Source organism: Canis aureus, chromosome 19 (genome assembly GCF_053574225.1).
Source record: "Canis aureus isolate CA01 chromosome 19, VMU_Caureus_v.1.0, whole genome shotgun sequence".
Lineage (NCBI taxonomy): Eukaryota > Metazoa > Chordata > Mammalia > Carnivora > Canidae > Canis > Canis aureus.
Window position 1 is genome coordinate 52,548,357 of NC_135629.1, and position 11,655 is coordinate 52,560,011.

Genomic DNA, 11,655 nt, shown 5'->3' on the forward strand with positions numbered 1-11,655 from the left:
CAATTAGGAAGAGCCAGAGTCTGGATACAGGTTACTCTATCTCAAAAGCTTGAATTCCTAAAGTTATTGTTATTCTCTAACACACCTGGACAATGATCATAAAGTTATGTGCAAAAATGATTAACTCAGCAGGTGTGGGTTGCTCAAGTCCTGTACTTCCCTGAGAAAGGCCTGTCTGAGACCTACTCTTGCCAGGACATCTGCAAGATGACCCAAAACCATGGAATACCCGGCCTGATAATGTTTTTGTACACCTGAAGCCTTGGACCACACAGTAACAGTTTGACCGGATAGTTTAGGCTAACAATGTGATTTATGGTGAACATCTGTTTTTATACACCTGAGACTTTGGGCAATGTTCTAACAGTTGGAACTCAGGTTGGATCGTGTCTAAGTCAGCCATGCAGGTGGTGCATGCCTATGCGACTGACCCACAATAAAAACTTGGACACCAAAGCTCAGGGACTACAGACTGAATGTCTGTACCTCCCTGCCTCTTTGCATATTGAAACCTAATCCCCAATGTGATGGTGTCTGGAGATGGGGCCTTTTAATTATGGGATTAGTGCTTTTATAAGAGACCCCTTCTGCCGTGTGAGAAGACTGCCTTCCATTAACAAGTAGGTCCTCGCCTGACACCAGATCTGCAGGCATTTTGATCTTGATTCTGCCAGCCTCCAGAACTATGAGAAATTTCTGTTGTTTATAAGCCCCCCAATCTGTAGTATTTTTGTTACAGCAATCCAGCTGAATAGCTAATATGTCAGGTGACTTTCCTTGGTTGGCAATATTTCATATGGGATGTTACACATTATTACTAGAAATATTAAGCAATGCCCATTTGACTGTACTGGGAAAAGACACCTGGATGCTTGTGCCTAGTTTGTTCTGGAATTAATCCCATGTGTCTTATCCCTTTGCTGATTCTGATATGTATCCTTTGGTTTTAATAAACTATAATGGTGGGTTTAACAGCATGAGTCTTGGGAGTCCCACCGCATTGCTGAGCATGAAGGTGGTCTTGGGATCCCAAGCATAAACGGCTTATTTAATTCAGACATCTCTGAGCTCCTCCAATTGGCAAAACCATATAGACCCAGTTGCCTTCCTCCTAGTCCTTATATCAGCTTATGCCTTCATTCGTTATGCAAATATTTATTAAAGTTCTTCCCTTTGCTACATAATACACTAGCTACTGAGGACAGCACAGTGAACTGACAGAAAATGTCCTATACTTAGATTTTTCACATCCCAAAGAGCTAAACAGATTATAAACAATACATGTCTTCTATTAGTTGGTGATAAGTGTTAGGGAAAAAATATGAACAGATAAGAAACATTATCCTCTGCCTTCAACATATATACACACATACCCAAGGATTTTTCTTAGCAAATGCAGGACTAGCTCTATAAAAGATAAAGACAATAGAAAAACAACAATTTCAGAAGACTCTTGAAAAACTGACATCTGACTAGCCTAAAAAGTAATATTCAACTTTTGTTCCAAAGCAGAATTCCATTATAAACAAAATAAACTCAGAATTCATTTCAAATATTGCTCTACTTCAGTGGCCTATCAGCTTAGAAACATTCATTTAAGAGATCTGACCAATCCCCTAGGTCTTAACCAAAGAGTATAAAATGTTGCGAGCAGGTGGAGTGCTAAACCAGATTTTGCCCAAAATTTATTTTTTTTCTTAAAAAAACTAAAAAAAAAAAAAAGACTTTACTTATATATTCGAGAGAGAGAGACAGACAGAGAGAGAGAGAGAGAGAGAGGCAGAGGAGATACAGGCAGAGGGAGAAGCAGGCTCCAGGCAGGGAGCCTGATATGGGACCTGATCCCAGGGCTCCAGGATCACACCCTGGGCTGAAGGTGGTGCTAAACCACTCAACCACTCAGGCGTCCCTCTTAGTTCTTTTTTTCATTAAAATTTGCCTTTTTAAAATTCCTTCCTTCCTTCCTTATACTTTCATTTTTATTATTTATGCTTTATGTTCCTTTTATTGGTCCTTTGAAACACTTGGAAATTAGACTTGAGTTCATTTTTCAAACATTGTATTGAATTATACATTCAAACAAGTGTAGAACATCAAGTGTACAGTACATTATCATGAATTTTTCCAGCTCAGAAGCACTCATCTGCCTCATCTAAATTACTTCTTTCTCTTATTCAAATGGAGGCACTATTCTGACTTCTAACACTGTAATTTTGTCTGTTTTTGAACATATCAAGTCATGTTATGCATTAATTTGTGTCTAGCATCTTCCATCCAACATCTAGGCCTATCTGTGCCCCTCCTTATAAAGTCAGTTTTAGCAAAAATGCTAAGTCAGTTTGCCTAGAACTCTGAATACATGATCACCCTCAATATCTGATCAGATTCCTCATCCTCTACCCATTTCCCAGGTGATGTCTGATCACTCTGAGCTTTTTTTTTTTTTTTTTTTTAAAGATTTTATTTACTTATTCATGGAAGACACACAGAGAGAGGCAGAGACACAGGCAGAGGGAGAAGAAGGCTCCCTGCAAGGAGCCTGACACGGGACTCAATCCTGGGTTTCCAGGATCACATCCTGGGCTGAAGGGGCGCTAAACCGCTGAGCCACCCAAGCTGCCCTGATCTGTCTTTAGTAAGAATCTTGTTAGGCTGTTTTAGCCAGAATCCTCCTTACCTCCTCCTTCCTCTTAATAATTTTCTATTCATTAACCCCTACTCTGATCCCTGGCTATAGATTTCTACTTGCCCATGCTGTATTCATTTGGAATTGAGCTCAGTATCTCTCCTACACTATAAAATCCCATCACAGGGATGCCTATACCTATTTCCATGGTCCTGAGAAAAGTTTGCCTTACCATCTTCAACAAATGTCCCTGAATATTTTAACACCTTGCCTAAATCTCCCTTAGCCACAGTACCCAGTGCCCTGAAACATCCCATATTGGACATAGATGCTCTAACATAAGAATGATAATTTAAAATTCAATCTTTAGCACACACAGGTAGGCTTATTAAAATGTAACCCCATAGATTCCCCAGGTAAAATAGTTAATAGGCCCAATTAATTTAAAACATGGCCTTCAAGGATGCAAACTTATTATATAAAATCTAATTAATAAAGGAGTGATTATTTCCAACTGCTTCTCCATTTAACAGCCCAATTTTGCTTCTTCTTAAACCTGGAAAAAACTAAAGGTGTCTTATGGTGTATTAATATAACGGTAACACTGTGGTCCATCTATTAGGGCCCTTGTACTCAACATTCAATATTATTCAAATTACTGGATTCATCTAATCAATAACCAGTAAATATTTTGCTCTTACAGATTGGGCTAACATATTCTGTTCAGTGTCCTTTTTTTTTTTTTAACTTATTTATTCATGGGAGACATAGAGAGAGGCAGAGACATAGGCAAAGGGAGAAGCAGGCTCCCTGCAGGAAGCCGGATAATGACTGCATCCCAGAACCCTGGGATCATGACCTGAGCCAAAGGCAGATGCTCAACCACTGAGCCACCCAGGCGTCCCCAGTGTCTATTTAAATAGCCTCTCAGCTGCAATTTGTCTTTACTTCTGAAGTGTATCAAACTGATAACCATGCAGAGAAAAGACTCAAAGTTCATGCACATATTTGGGCATGGTACTCTGAACTTTACATCCTTAATATAAATCTATAAGGACAAAAAGAAATGCAAAGAAACTAAACAGTTTACTGAGTAAGTCTACAGTTGATAGTAATATTGGTATTATAATTTTTATTCATTCATTCATTCATTCATTGAGAGAGAGAGAGAGAGACATAGGCAGAGGAAGAAGCAGGCTCCCTTGGTGAGGGACTCGATCCCAGAACCTGAGATCATGCCCTGAGCCAAAGGCTGACACTCAACCAGGTGTCTTGGTATTACAATTTTTAAAACTACTATACACACACTATAGTATAAAATGATACATTAATGCTATTAGGAACCAAGATTTCTTAACAGAAAAGAGACACAAGTATAAAATAAAAGGCAAAAACCCCCATGTAATATTAAATTTTTACTGGGAATAGGAGTATGAACTTAAGATGTAAGGAAATACGTATTTTAGACATCCATTGAAAGGCCTTTAAAAATTAAAAAAAAAAAGGGGGGGGGGGATCCCTGGGTGGCGCAGCGGTTTGGCGCCTGCCTTTGGCCCAGGGCGCGATCCTGGAGACCTGGGATCAAATCCCACGTCGGGCTCCCGGTGCATGGAGCCTGCTTCTCCCTCTGCCTGTGTCTCTGCCTCTCTCTCTCTCTCCCCCTGTGTGACTATCATAAATAAATAAAAATTAAAAAAAAAAAAAAGGCCTAGACATGATTATACCCGAGTAGCACCGAGCCCATTTATCACAGATTTTGGTATCTAAAAGAAAATAGGCTTTTTGGAGAAATCACTGATGACAAGTCTGTAACAAGAAAGTACAAAGTGAACTGGGGATTTATATTACACTTAAAGACTAATAGTTATGTTAAAGGGACATGGGATTTAAGGACTACCCTTGGGCAAATATGGGACAGTTTGAGCATCAAAATAAATGACTGCAATTGATTATAACATAGTGAATTAAAAAAAAGTCCAAGAATACACTGTGATCCTCCAAAAAGAAAAAAGTGTAGAGGACGGGGAGGTGGGAAAAGAAAGCTGCATAGCTAAAGAATGGAAAAAGAATGACAGAATTAGGAAAAACATTATTTTGAAACCTCTCCTCCCACCATGTAAAAAGAGACTGAGGCAAAGACTGACAAGTGATATGAAACCCTCCGATGAAAGATAGGGAACAGACTTCCCTGCTGCCAAGTATCACCCAAGGATAACTGCAACGAAAGTATGAGACTATGAGAGAAGTGCACCTTGACTAAATGCTTCTCATCCCTAATAAACCATGGGACAACTTGAACTCACCTGATTCCCGATGGGGTATGTTACAAAGTACATAGAAACATTCAAGTGGCTAAACTTGCAGTCTTAACCGGGCAGCCACTGGCTGGTTCTCTGGCAGAAATGTGTCTAGTGTGACTGAGGGACTAGATTCTTAACCTTATCTACTTTTAACTAATTAGAATTTAGAAATAAAATTGATTCGGTTATTAAAAAAAGCTTTTCAGTATGTTTGAACAATCTAGGCTTGGAGATCCTTTTCTTTCTTTTCTTTTTTTTTAAGATTTTATTTATTTATCCATGACACAGAGAGAGAGAAAGGCAGAGACACAGGCAGAGGGAGAAGCAGGCTCCATGCAGGGAGCTCGATGGGGGGCTCCATCCCGGGTCTCCAGGATCACACCCTGGGTTGAAGGCGAAGCTAAACCGCTATGAGCCACCCAGGGATCCCCCGGAGATCCTTTTCAACAGCAAATCAGTAAGAGCTAAATACAGATCAAGAATTTCCAATGAAAACTTAGCATCCGCACTGAGATCCAGCGTCTACACTGGGTTCCAGCAACTTATTACAAAAGGAAAAAAATATAAAATTCCTCATTAATAATTCTCTATTGTTGGGATCCCTGGGTGGCGCAGCGGTTTAGCGCCTGCCTTTGGCCCAGGGCGCGATCCTGGAGACCCAGGATCGAATCCCACGTTGGGCTCCCGGTGCATGGAGCCTGCTTCTCCCTCTGCCTGTGTCTCTGCCTCTCTCTCTCTCTGTGTGACTATCATAAATAAATAAAAATAAAAAAAATAATAATTCTCTATTGTTAATTTCACGAGTAATTTTATTTTGTTACCTAGGTAAGTTGGATTAAATAAAACATACTAAAAATGGGACGCCTGGGGGGCTCAGCGGTTGAGCAGATACCTGCTTTTGGCTCAGGTCCTGGTCCTGGGGTCCTGGGATGGGATCCCCGCATGGAGCCTGCTTCTCCCTCTGCCTATGTCTCTGCCTCTCTCTGTCTCTCCTGAATAAATAATTTAAAAAAAAAAAAAAAAGGTTCATCGGGGCAGCCCGGGGGGCTCAGCAGTTTAGCGCCACCTTCAGCCCAGGGTGTGATCCTGGAGACCCCGGATCGAGTCCCACATCGGGCTCCCTGCATGGAGCCTGCTTCTCCCTCTGCCTGTGTCTCTGCCTCTCTGTCTCTGTGTCTCTCATGAATAAATAAATAAAATCTTTAAAAAAAATTAAAAAGGTTCATCGTAACAATACATATAAGGAGAGACAAAATCTTAACAATTAGGGAACAGGGATATGGTTCCACGGATGTTCATTTGATTGCCGCTACAGACTTTAAGGAGGTATTTCCAGACGAATACCCGCAAGAAACACCCACCTGTCCAAACTCCTCCTACTCTGGGTCGATTCCGTTCCAGCTAAGGGCAGCCGGCCCGCCGCGTCCTTCCCCTCAGGGACTCCTACGCTCGAAGCTCCCGGCGTTGACAGGACTCCGCCGCGCTCGGCTTCCTACTCAGGCGAATCCCTGCACTCCTGCATTTATTTATGTCACACACAGGTGCCCCCTAAAGACCCGCCAGGGCCCCCCTCTCCACCGGAGAACTTACCCAACTTCAATAACCGACATTCCCAAGAGCACCGCGTGCCCGCCCCACAAGGGACACAACCGCCAGGCTACCGGGGGCGGGGGACGCTACAGCCCGAGTCACCGCGACCAGAAAGGGCCTGGCCCGCTACGGACGCCGCCCCGAGGGCCCAATCCGCCGGGGCTCTCGAGGAAGGCACCTTTGACCCCGCGCCTCCCTCTTGGGCGCCTTCCTTCCCGCGGGGCCTCTCCGAGGCCGGGCGCTGAGAAGCGAGAACCGCCCCCTCAGACGCGAGAGTGGCGCGCGGCCAAGATGGCCGCCGCCCTGCGCACGCGCCTTTCTGGTCTCCGCGAACGGCGCAAGGGGCGGGGCCTCGGGGGAGGGGAGGGGCCTCGGGGGAGGGGCGGGGTGCGCGGCCACCTGTTCTGCCAATGGCTGGAGGACTCTGAGTGGGAACCGCTTTACTTTCCTCCCCAGCCCGGTTCTCTTAGACCTCTTAGTTGAATAACAGTTGCTTTCAAATCCTGGAATCGAATCCCATATCGGGCACCCTGCATGGAGCCTGCTTCTCCTTCTGCCTGTGTGTCTGCCCCCCTCTCTCTCTGTGTCTCTCATGAATAAATAAATAAAATCTTAAAAACAACAAATCTTGGTGCAGGCATGAATGCATCATACTCTTCATTGCACGACTGTTGCTGAATGTTTCCCGCGGAGACAATGAATACAGTCGCTGCATAGCTGCAATTGAACTTTTCCTATAGCAACATAAATCCACTATTCATGATTCTCTCTTTCTTTAAAAAAAGATTTTATTTATTCACGAGAAACACAGAGAGAGGCAGAGATGTAGGCAGAGGGAGAAGCAGGCTCCCGCAGGGAGTCCTACGCCAGACTGGGGACTCAATCCCAGGACCTGTGGTTCACGACCTGAGCCAAAGGCAGGTTTTCTATCACTGAGCCACCCAGGTGCTCCCTCGTGACTCTTTTTTTTTTTTTTCAACATAGTTCAGCCTCCTGCCTGTGATTCCTCTTAACTGGGAAGGGAGCTGCCGACTGCACTTGAGGTAAGAGGCACCTCAGTCTGGAGTCTCTGATACTACACTGGAGGTAAAGAGGTGACCCTAATTTTAAATAAGATGGCTTGTCTAGATGTGTGGCTGAGTCTACTGTCTTCTTTACTGGGTTAGAAAAGCAACTGTTATGCCTAATGGACCTCTTATTTCTATTATGATTTTGAGTTAAAAGGTCAAGAGTTTGGGACTCCCGAGTGGCTCAGTGGTTGAGCGCCTGCCTTCAGCTCAGGTCATGATCCCTGGGGTCCTGGGACTGAGTCCTCCATCAGGCTCCCTCCCTGCAGGAGCCTGCTTCTCCCTCTGCCTGTCTTTCGCGCTATCTCTGTGTGTCTTTCATGAATAAATAAATAAAATCTTAAAAAAAAAAAAGCCCAAGAGCTTGACCATCCCTTTCAGGTAACAAGAAAAACAACAACAACAACACACACACACATATTATAATTTGGGAGACCCAGAGTGGAAAAGTTCTCAATATTAGCCATGGCAAAGCTTAAGGGATGTCATCAGTCATGTCATAGAAGGAGACAGATATGACATTACATTGGAAACGGACAGCCTATAATAAGTCTTAGGAATCCTCTAAATTGTCTTTTAGTGCAAAGGGAGAGAATTTTGAATTGCTGTAATTTGCCTTGGCTTGAGGGATTTGCCTCCCAGGGATATGTCATGGACTAGGTAGTGAACCTGCTTATCTAATAGAATTGTAATTTATTCTCTTGTGGGAAGAAAAACTTTACTAAAATGCAGTCAGGAGGCCAGAAGGGACACTCTCACGGGGTACCACTCCTTAGTCACTGTAAGAATGATCAATTATAAATTTCCCTATGGAAGAATCCTCAACAGGAAATTACAGCCCCCAACAGAAGATGCACATTGCATCTCCTACAAGATATAGACTACTTCAGCAACTCAGTCAATGAGAAACTATCATCACCCTGACTTCTTTTTCTCCAAAGGACTCTTGTTCAAACAACCCCTCCCAACTTTCTCCTTCTCTATAAAATAATGTTCTTCTCCTTTGTTTGTTGGACTAGTGTATGGTCTTTGCTGTAGGTTGCTTGCCCCAAATTGCAGTTCTCTGCTATTCCCAAATAAACCTTTGTACACTTTCCCTAGATCCTTCTGTTGCTCCTCCTGGGATATCAGAAAGTGTGTAGCTTACACACTGGTCAGAGAAAAATGCACCCAATGAGATAATATAGTGAAGGACACAAATGATTTTAAAAACTGCAATAAAATTAAAACTTACCACTTTAGTCATTTTTAAGTGTGTAACTAACTCAGTGGCATTCAGTATATTTACAAAGTTCCCCAACTACCCCACTATCAATTACCAAAACTTTTTCATCATCCCAAGCAGAAACTCTAGGGAAACAAATATTTTTATGAGATCTGGTCAATGTTTTGGTCTCCAGGATCTCTTGAAATGGGAAAATGTGAGTTTAATTGCAGTAAAATGAGGATGCTGAATTTGTTATGACACATTAAAACTCTAAGAAGGTCTCAGTCTATAAAATTTCTCTCTATGCACCAAGGTAACCTCTAAAATGGATGTTCACATTTAGACACTTCAAAGAACCTTCAGGGAGGAGCAGCCTCCCTTGATACTGAACTTGAATTAACAGAACAAAATGAACTTTCTGGATACTAATATGATTCCTTTTGGTCTCATCCTATTATTATTGTTCTATTTTGTATATTTCCCACAGATGATGACAGTGTTCTAAATACTTTAGCATGAGTGGTAATGAACAATTGTGTTACCCTGGACTTCCTGCTGGCCAGCTGAAGCAGGGTGTGTTCAGCTGCCAACACCTCTTGCTGCACCCAGTTTAATGATTTAATTAGCTTGGCTCTGCATGGGGAGCCTGGCTAAAGTATGTACCCCTCATTACTCTACTGGGAGTCCTGGTCCTGGTCATTCTTGTCTGAAGTTCCCTAAAAGAACAGAATCATGGGTCCGTGAATAGCTCAGCTGGTTAAGTGTATGACTCTTGGTTTCAGCTCAGGGCACAATCTCAAGGTTGTGGGATCGAGCCCCATATTGGGCTCTGCACTCAGCATAGAGTCAGCTTCAAATTCTCTCCCTCTCCCTCAGTCTCCCTCTGCTCTCTCTCTCTCTAATAAATACAATCTTTAAAAAAAACAATCTATTTTGGCATAAGCCCCTATAGGTACAATTAATTACAGTATCTGTGTTAGCTTCCTATTGCTTCTGTAACAAGTTACCAGAAACTTAGTAGCTTAAGCAAATTTATTATCTAATAGTTGTGAAGGTCAGGCATCTGATGGGTCTCACTGGGTGAAATTCAGGGTGTCCACAGGGCACCACAAGGTGTCCACATTCCTCTGGAGACTGTAGAGGAGAATTCATTTCCTTGCCTTTCCAGCTTCTGGAAGCTGTCTCCATTCCTTGGCTCATGACCATAAATTACTCTTATCACCACTTCCATTCTCAAATCTCTTCTGGCTCTGACCCTACTGCCTCCCTCTTTCACTTATAAAGATCCCTGGCCCATTAGGCCCACCTCCATAATCCCTCCCATCTCAAGAACCTTAATTTAGCCACATCTGCATAGTCCCCTTTGGCACACTAAGTAATACATTCATGGGTTCTGTGGATTAGAACATGGACATCTTTGGTAGGGGCATTATTCTGCCCAGCACAAAAGCATCTAAAAAGAATTTTTAGCTAGATACATGAAAAATTGGGGGCCAGAGTTGTAGAGAAATGACTCAGCTGTGGTGCCATTGAGACTTTGTATCTATCCACATAGGCCATGCAGGCAAAAGCTTGACCTGTGGGGAAATCTGAGTTTTGGCAGATTGCCCTGTGATTCTCCCAGAACATGATAGGATGGGAGGCCTGTAAGGAGCTGTTATGGTGTCATCTCCCACTCACCTCTCTTGGGAAATGGTCAGAAGACAGTTTCTCATTGACTCCTAGGTTCTGATGAGGTAAGGGGCTTTTTGCTCTGCCCCATTCAGAACAGAAGTGCAGAGTATAGCCAAAGAGGCACAGCCACAGAGCATAGGTTAAAGTTGATGGTCATTTGTGGGAGGCAGTAGGGGAATCTGCCCAAACCTCTCCCGGGGTATTGCCAAAATGGTGGTATCTATTTCATCTGAAAGGATTAATTCTATTCATTCTATTTTCTGGGTATTGGGAGCAGGCCCAAGTTTGTTCCAGGCCTTTAAGAGAGCACAACATGGTGGCATCTGGGTGGCTTCAGAGGTTAAGCATCTGCCTTTAGATCCCGGGGTCTTGGGATCCAGAGCCCTGCATCAGGCTCCGGGCTCAGCTTGGAGTCTGCTTCTCCCTACCCGCCCAGCCCCGGCTCATGCTCTCTTTCTCTCAAATAAATAAATAAAATCTTTCTTTTTTTTTAAGAGAGAGTACATCACGTGGGCAGTGGGTGAGGATGCCTTTCTCATCTGTGAGACTTTTATTGAATAGAACATATTAGCCAAATTCACAATTTCAGCTCAAACATCATCCAATAAGGCAGTGGTATGTGGTATGGGTGCTGTAGTGAAGGGAATAATCACATTTAACTATAGTCTATGGTCAGCCTTATTTATGCTTAGTGGCTTTAATCACAGGGTGCACCAGGAACTAAAGATGAAATGGCAGGAATCAGTGTTGCTTTTTTCACTAAGTCAGTGCCTTTCCTCAGCCAGTAGATACTGTGGCATATTGACCACCTCCACTAGTAACAGAAGGTTAACTTGTTCTCAGCAACTGGCGCCCACCAATGGCACAAGATTTCAGCTTATTTCACAAGGTTGGCTCAGCAGGTCCCATTCCAATAATGGGAAAAGGGACTGTCTGGAAAGAACAACCAGGACAGTATCATCTTGTAGCAAAAGTGGGCCCATTTTATTGGTTAAGCTGGTAATTTCCCTTTTCATTAATCCTCCTCCCAAGGTATTCACTTCCTGGGGTCGGAGAGAGAGACTGCTTTCTTGAGTTAGGCCCTTTATGGTATAGACAATGTATATTTCCTCCTCCAAGAAAGAGTCAGCTCTTCCTTTTTTTGCCTTCCCCCTTTGTCTTTTTGTCTTTTACCACTTTTTGGAAGGTCAC